Genomic DNA, 7,919 nt, shown 5'->3' with positions numbered 1-7,919 from the left:
CAGCCTTATTCCAAAATGGATTAAATTCATTTTTTACCTCAAAATTCTACACACAGTACCCCATAATGACAAAGTGAAAAAAAGTTTGCTTGAAACTTTTGCAAATATATTAAAAATAAAAAACAAAAAAAAAATCACATGTACATAAGTATTCACAGCCTTTGCCATGACACTCAAAATTGAGCTCAGGTGCATCCTGTTTCCACTGATCATCCTTCAGATGTTTCTACAACTTGATTGGAGACCAACTGTGGTAAATTCAGTTGACTGGACATGATTTGGAAAGGCACACACCTGTCTATATAAGGTCCCATAGTTAACAGTGCATGTCAGAGCACAAACCAAGCCATGAAGTCCAAGGAAATGTCTGTAGACGTCTGAGACAGGATTGTATCGAGGCACAGATCTGGGGAAGGGTACAGAAAAATTTCAGAAACAGTGCTCCAGCGTTGCTCTGTGGAGAGAGGAGAACCTTCCAGAAGGACAACCATTTCTGCAGCACTCCACCAATCAGGCCTGTATAGTAGAGTGGCCAGACGGAAGCCACTCCTCAGTAAAAGGCACATGATAGCCCGCCTGGAGTTTGCCAAAAGGCACCTGAAGGACTCTCAGACCCTGAGAAACAAAATTCTCTGGTCTGATGAAACAAAGATTGAATTCTTTGGCCTGAATGCTCATCACCTGGCCAACACCATCCCTCCAGTGAAGCATGGTGGTGGCAGCATCATGCTGTGGGGATGTTTTTTGGCAGCAGGAACAGGGAGACTAGTCAGGGTTGAGGGAAAGATGAATGCAGTAATGTGCAGAGACATCCTAGATGATAACCTGCTCCAGAGCACTCTGGACCTCAAACTGGGGTGAAGGTTCATCTTCCAACAGGACCCTAAGTACACAGCCAAGATAACAAAGGAGTGGCTTCAGGACAACTCTGTGAATGTCCTTGAGAGGCCCAGCCAGAGCCCAGACTTGAACCTGACTGAACATCTCTGGAGAGATCTGAAAACGGCTGTGCACTGATGCTCCCCATCCAACCTGATGGAGATTGAAAGGTTCTGCAAAGAAGAATGGGAGAAACTTCCCAGAAATAGTTGTGCCAAGCTTGTAGCATCATACTCAAAGACTCAAAAGGCTGTAATTGCTGCCAAAGATGCTTCAACAAAGTATTGAGCAAAGGCTGTGAATACTTGTGAGTACATATTATATTTTTGTTTTTTATTTTTGATAAATTTGCTTAAGTTTCAAGCAAACCTTTTTCACTTTGTCATTATTGGGTATTGTGTGAAGAATCTTGAGGTAAAAAATGAATTTAATCCATTTTGGAATAAAGCTGTAACATAACAAAATGTGGAAAAAGTTAAGTGCTGTGAATACTTTACGGATGCACTGTATACCCTGAGAAATTACATGCAGAGAAGGAGGTGAGATCTTAGATGCAAGTCTAAATTAATTAGACTTAAAATAAACATCACACCTCATGCTGCTGCCTTTAAAACTAAGTGCAAAAAATGATTAGGGCACAGTCGATTACAATAAACAATTAAAACAAGTAATTGTTCATGCAGTTTGTAGACAGGGTGTGGACAGTAATTACTTTCACTTCTCGCACAAGGCAGCATCATAAGAGAGAGAGTATGCAGCTTTTCATTGATGCAGCATGAAAAACATGTCTTCTCTCTTTCCCTCTTTCTCACACACATTAACACATTACTGCAGCAGTACTTAGCATCTGCTCTGGAAATATTATGTTGTTTGGTCTTATTCTATAAACATAAGTGATATAAAACAAACAAAAAGATGTAGGGAGCAGGCTAGAATAAAGACAACCTGCTTATAGCTCAAGAAATATCACATTCATTGATTTACTTTAGAAGACAATGTTAGGGAAATGTTTTAGTCCATTATTTATACCCAAAAAAATTGTGAAAATTATGATTAAGTCAACTTCTAGCTTCAAAGAAAAACTCAGTTTCTCCATGACCAAAATATACTGTATATAATAGCCTCATTCCGTTATAAGCATGTCATTCTGAACTGCAGTGATTGAAGGAAGATTCACTGAATGTTAGAACAGAAGACTCTGCCTCCTTTAATTCATCTCATTTCTAACTCTTTTGATATGTTGACGATGATCCTGGTTCATTTTCTGCTGATGTTATTTTTCTGAACATCTCAGTTGAGATTACAGCTTGCACAGTTTCTGCAGTTTCTGCTCTTTATTTCTGCAGAAAAGAGAAGATAATCAGCAGACAGACAGTGGAGCGTGACCTGAAATGTCTAGTGTTCATACTGGTCATCTTACATGTTTCAGTGTATTATCCCACTAAACTCCTGGTTTTGTTCAGGGATTTTCAGACCTTTTATCAAGACTTCTTTGCTGTCCCTTTAGCCCCTCATTTGATTCAACTTTTATATATTTTTCTTTCATTTTAACCCAGTACTTGACACATCATGGCATCATGACTTGATCTTGTTCCCTCAATCTCGTCTTCTCTGATCACAAGGCAGTGCTCTTCCAGGTTTCACTCAAGTGTCAGCCTCCAGAATGTGAAATAAAATGAAACCAACACCAAAGTTCCTCGAACGGCCATTTGAGGCTGTCTCTGAAAGCAAGTCAATCCCCATAGACTCCCATTTTAACTTTATAGCAGAAATAAACAGGTTGGTACAAAAATGTTTTAGTAAATTTCTACGTTCATGACAACTGTACAGTGGAATTTTTTATATAACTCACTTTAAAATGCTTAAAATTATGTTTAATTGAGGGCATGGCTGCTTTGAATGACAGGTGGGTGCCATCACAGTCTGCTAGCTATCTGCTTGGCTAATTCGAGTAACAGTATGTGATCTCTCGGGCATGTTTGACAAACAGAACATAAGGAATGTCTGTGCTCCTGTTTTTTGAGGCTAGGGTAAGTTCTAGTACTATTTTATTTATGTTAGCACTTAATAGCAGGTAGCGGTGTCTGTGCTCACCATGCCTGGTTCGTTAGCTTAGCTCATTAACTAGATAGTCAGCAAATGCATTGGTCTTTGGTTAGTCTTCAGCAAGATGCCCTGACGCCTAGCTATGCCAACGATGCTAAAGGGTATGTCTGCTACCGAAGTCTCAGCTTCACACATGTACCCCCTCTTGGCTTATTTTTGGAGTTAGGCGGCATCAGACACTGCCAAGATGGCAACAGCAGAGCAGCCCGCTCTGAGCTTCAAAAGTGCCATGCAAAAACCTATGGGTGAGGTCACAGAGGCTATGTCCATCTTTATATACAGCATAACCAACATGCTTTACTCTCTCTATATATACTATATGTATATGTGTGTGTATATGTATATTGCAGCTAATAATAACACTCTTATTCTGAAATGCAGTGTGACTTTTTATGTTTGGTTCTTAATTTTTATTCATATATATTTCTTAACCTTTTTATTATTTCTGTGCTCTATTCTCTATTTTTATGCAAGTCACTTTGAGTTGCTTCTGTGTATGAAATAAATGTTCCTTGCCTTATGTGAAATTAGTCTGACAGGGACAACGTAAAAGAGAAAGAATCTGAATTTAGAGGCTGCAGTTGAATGAAAAGAGCAGCTCCCCAGGAAGATGGGAAATTAGTGGGTGAGACGACAGTACATCTCTGCTGGGAGCCTTGAACCTACTGTGCAGCTGCTATATCCGGGTGAAAAAAAAAGTTGTCTACTGATGCTTTCAGTCAACCGATAAATCTCAGAATGGGTGCATCAGCCTGAAGCGGAAAGCTAATATACAGCTGAATGATGCCTCGTGTCTTCATGCTACGAAGCACGAAGCACCATTTGCCATATGAAGGTAAACAAAAAGTGAGCTGATGTCATGGTAAACACAGGAGATGCAAACAAGCTTAGCTTCAGTCAACTGAGCCAATAACAATAAGTTTCTAATTTTGATTCAACTGTGTCATCCATGCGACAAATGTGTTTACCAATCTCCACTGCCTCTCAGCATGTTTATTTTTGTGGTTCTTTCTTGGTCCAAAGAAATCACAGTGGAAATCGAAATACAACAGTCACTCCGCCATCAAAATACCAAGCAAAACATTTAATTTATTATTGTTACAAAATAATCAGAATCAGATTTATTGTCACTTCCACAGTATACGCTTGTACACATGAGACATCGTTCTCCTCAGAACGATGTCCCACACCTATGATTCTCTGCAGGGACTTGTGGTCAGCGACTGAACAGTGCCCATACCAGACAGTGATGCAGTGAGATAGGATGCTCTCAGTGTTTCCTCTCTAGAAGGTTGTCATTATGAGTGGGTGGTGTTCATTCTTTTCAGTCTCCACAGGGAGTGGAGGGGTTGCTGGGCTTTCTTGATAAGAGCCATGGTGTTGGTGGACCAGTTGAGGTCGACTGTAATGTGCACCCCAGGAACTATGTGCTGGGGACTCTGTCGACAGCAGTCGTGTTGATGGTCACTGGGGGTGCACACTGTGACCCCTTCTGAAATCAACACCCATCTCCTTCATTCTTTAGCAGTCTTTGCTGTAACCACCAGTAACTACAGATGTCACCAAATCAACCAGGACTGAGTACTTTGAGACTGTCACTTAAATTATTGAAAACTTCTGATGTGGCACTGTGGTGATAGCGTAGCCTTGTTAACCTAAAGGCTTTTCTGCACAGCGAACTGGTGAGCTGCTGCACACATTTTGAGTTTAGACAGTGAAATAGGAACAAAGCAGCTGTGCTCAGGACGGATTCAGGATGAAAAGCGCTTTTGATCCATTTCTTTTTTTCAGCTGAAGCCCCAAAATCATTTCCTCTGGACAATCACAGTGTTCATCTCTGGTGTGTCAAATGGATTATTGCTGGTAGTTTTCAGTTTTGCTGCTTGAATGCAATAATATTTGCAGCAGCAGTTTCTGCACTGAAACATCAATCCTAATCACTGACATAAATAAAGAAAGAAGGCGACTCAGATCGGAGGTCTAATAATGAAAACACATATTATTGTACTGTAAGATTTAAGTTTTTGTTTACTAAACCATGAATTAAATGAAAAAAAGTAAAAACTAAGCAAATAATCAACCCTAACCCTGATATCACTTCTTCCTAGTGCTATCTGTCCAAATAAGAATCAATTTGAGATATCAATCACTGCAATTTCACTACAGAAGCTGAAGTGAATGAAACAGCCTTAAAAATAAGCCACCGCAGCAACATCCCTAGAAACAGTGCCATTGTTACTCTCGACAGTCCACATGGAGCACTTGGAACAGGCACATACCCTGATGACCTATTCATATGAAACTCTGTGCTTGTTAATATATGTGTGATATCATATTTAAATGAATCATGTTTGCATCTTACAGGCTGCTTGAACAATGGTCACACATGGGATCTGGTTCATCATGTGAGTGCACCAGCCTTCACCTCATCCCATGATCATAAGGTGTTTTCTGATCAGGTGGAAAAAGCTTTGCATCAAAGTTCCTCTAACTTGAATTACACCACAGGAATTTCCTTCCTGAAGAACATTTGAGTCAGTCATCCTGTCAGGGATTACCCACGAGACCTATGTATGGTTGCATGTGTTTTTGTGTTCACGCACAAGTGTCCAATTTAAACCTCTGCAAACACTCCTCGTGTTTCAAGAAGAGAAGTGTAAAGTAAATGATCAAGTAATTAAATCAAATCAAATTAAGGAAAATGGTCAATAATAACGGGCCAAGGCTTAACTATACAGTGACAGAGGAGCCATTATTGCAACATTTAAGCCAAGTGCAGACAGCAATCACTGTTCTGGTTATTGAAAAATAAGTTGTAGCTCAGAGGTGATCTGGGAAAGTTTTTGGTTCTCCTTAAACCCAAGCTGCCTCTTCAATAGCTGTCTTCTTGAATAGAAGTTCATCCAAAAGCAAGAAGAAGAAATAACACATTCCCTCAGTTCTAAGTGAAATATTCATAACCAGTAAAATCCCTCACTCAAATCAAAGCACTCAGAGGTGGATTTTCTGCTACACCTGGTATGACCAGTGGTGTGGGTAATGTTAGTTATTGTTAGCAAACTTTAGCTAGATTTCATAACAAACTGTTTGATGTTGTTATGAGTCTCCTCTGCTTCCATATCTGGGCAGATTTAACCTCTGGTGTTGGCTGACAGCTGGAGGATTTTCTGTGTGTGTCCAGCTGTGAAAGTAGCACCTGGCAGTCGTATTGTATATGGGCTGTAGAATCAGGCACCTACTGGGCCAGAAGAGACACAAGCATGTGGCCCAAGTATGGGCTGGATTTATTAAATCACACTGAATTACCATTTAGCTTAACTTACTAAGGCTGCCAGGTTGATGCTAGGAGAGGCTGGGGCTATTTTGTTTTGCCCAGTTGCAAGTCCTCGCAACTCACCAACAAACAGGGTTGCAAAGAGTGGTTAATGTCGTTCACATTCATCAAAAAAAAAAAAGAAAAAAAAAGATTAAAGATTGTTTCCAAAATGTCTGGGGAGCCTAAATACTGACAAAATATAATGAATGGATATAATTAACCAGAAAAATATAGCTAGCATGCTAAGTTTTTAGCATTAGCTTGCCATCTAAAATACTTAAGCTGCAAGTAAACAGCGCTAAAGGAGTATACAGTACAGTTTATGGATGATTAGCCTAATGCGCTGTAGTATAACTTTAGCTCTTTAACTAAAAAAGCTGGTGCTGAGTGTTTTCCTGTAAGCTAGCTGACCCGTCTTGACTGCTCCCCTGATGTCCTTGAACCAGATTAATATTTGGTGCCAGCAGTGCTCTAATGTTACTGTTCTCAATTGTCCATGCAGTATCTTATGGTAAATGAAGTATACTTTATAATGCTCCACCACTGTACAGTTCAGCAGCTCCTCCACGTATTGTTGAAACAGAAGTAGCATGTGTGAAATGTGTGTGCAGACCTTGTGCTAACTATAGTCACCATTGGAGACAGGCCATATGGATTTATGCTAATCTTCTCAGTTAAGCACCACATTTTTTTGACAAAGTGGTGAAGTGCAATATATGAAGACACACCTGTGGTTCCACTCTGGGCTGCTGTTGGAGCCACGGCGTTGATTGGACGGGTGCAGCTCGTTGATAGTGTAACTGATGCAACTGGTGGTTGTAGAGAGAGAGAAAAAAGGGAGACATTGCACAGATGCTATCGGGGAAGAGCTATGGAAAAACAGGGAGTGGAGGGGCAGTGCGCTGTCCATATGGGAGTGTGTGAGTGTGTGTGTGTGTGCGTGTGTGCGTGTGCGTGAGCGTGTGTGTGTGTGATGCAGTAATGTCTTTGACTCCTCAGTCCTCACCAGGATTCGCCTTCACTGAACAATTCTAAACCAATTATCTGAAAGCAGTAGGGAAGCTACACAGAGACACTCTGCTCTTGTCAATAACATATCAATGATTCAGAAGACAGTTTAGCAGGCTCTGGTAAACAGGGCGGTTACAGTTCACTTTCTCTGCAGACACTGGATTCTGAATTTGAAGAACTAAAGAAAGGAGACAATTAGTGTGACTGTTCAGATCAGGTATAAACACTTTTGATTTCTGACATTCTGACTTATTTCTGACTGTTGGACTTTTCAGATTATGTATAAAGTTTAACTCGGACTTCAGTTATTTGAATCTCTGAGGAGGGCACGGGGGTTATTTATGAAGATTTCTCAAACCTGAAAACTCATTAAGGTGGGAGAGGATGTTCTTTGCAGCTCTCCCCTCCCTGACTCTTGAGCCATGTGAACCCATTTCAAATGTAAAATACAATTTATTCTGTGGCCTGGCTGAATATTTGGTGGTTTATTATTTACTGAGAGATGTTCATCCTTATTACCAAGTATGTCCAGCTAATCAACATTTTAAATTCCTATTTAATCATTAGACAATATCAGTTTATTGCTTACCATCTTGCATTAGTCCAG

This window comes from Trachinotus anak, unplaced genomic scaffold, assembly GCF_046630095.1.
Source record: "Trachinotus anak isolate AG129_WGS33_773 ecotype Australia unplaced genomic scaffold, CSIRO_AGI_Tana_v1 ptg000005l, whole genome shotgun sequence".
Taxonomy (NCBI): Eukaryota; Metazoa; Chordata; class Actinopteri; order Carangiformes; family Carangidae; genus Trachinotus; species Trachinotus anak.
This window is presented reverse-complemented; position numbering follows the sequence as displayed.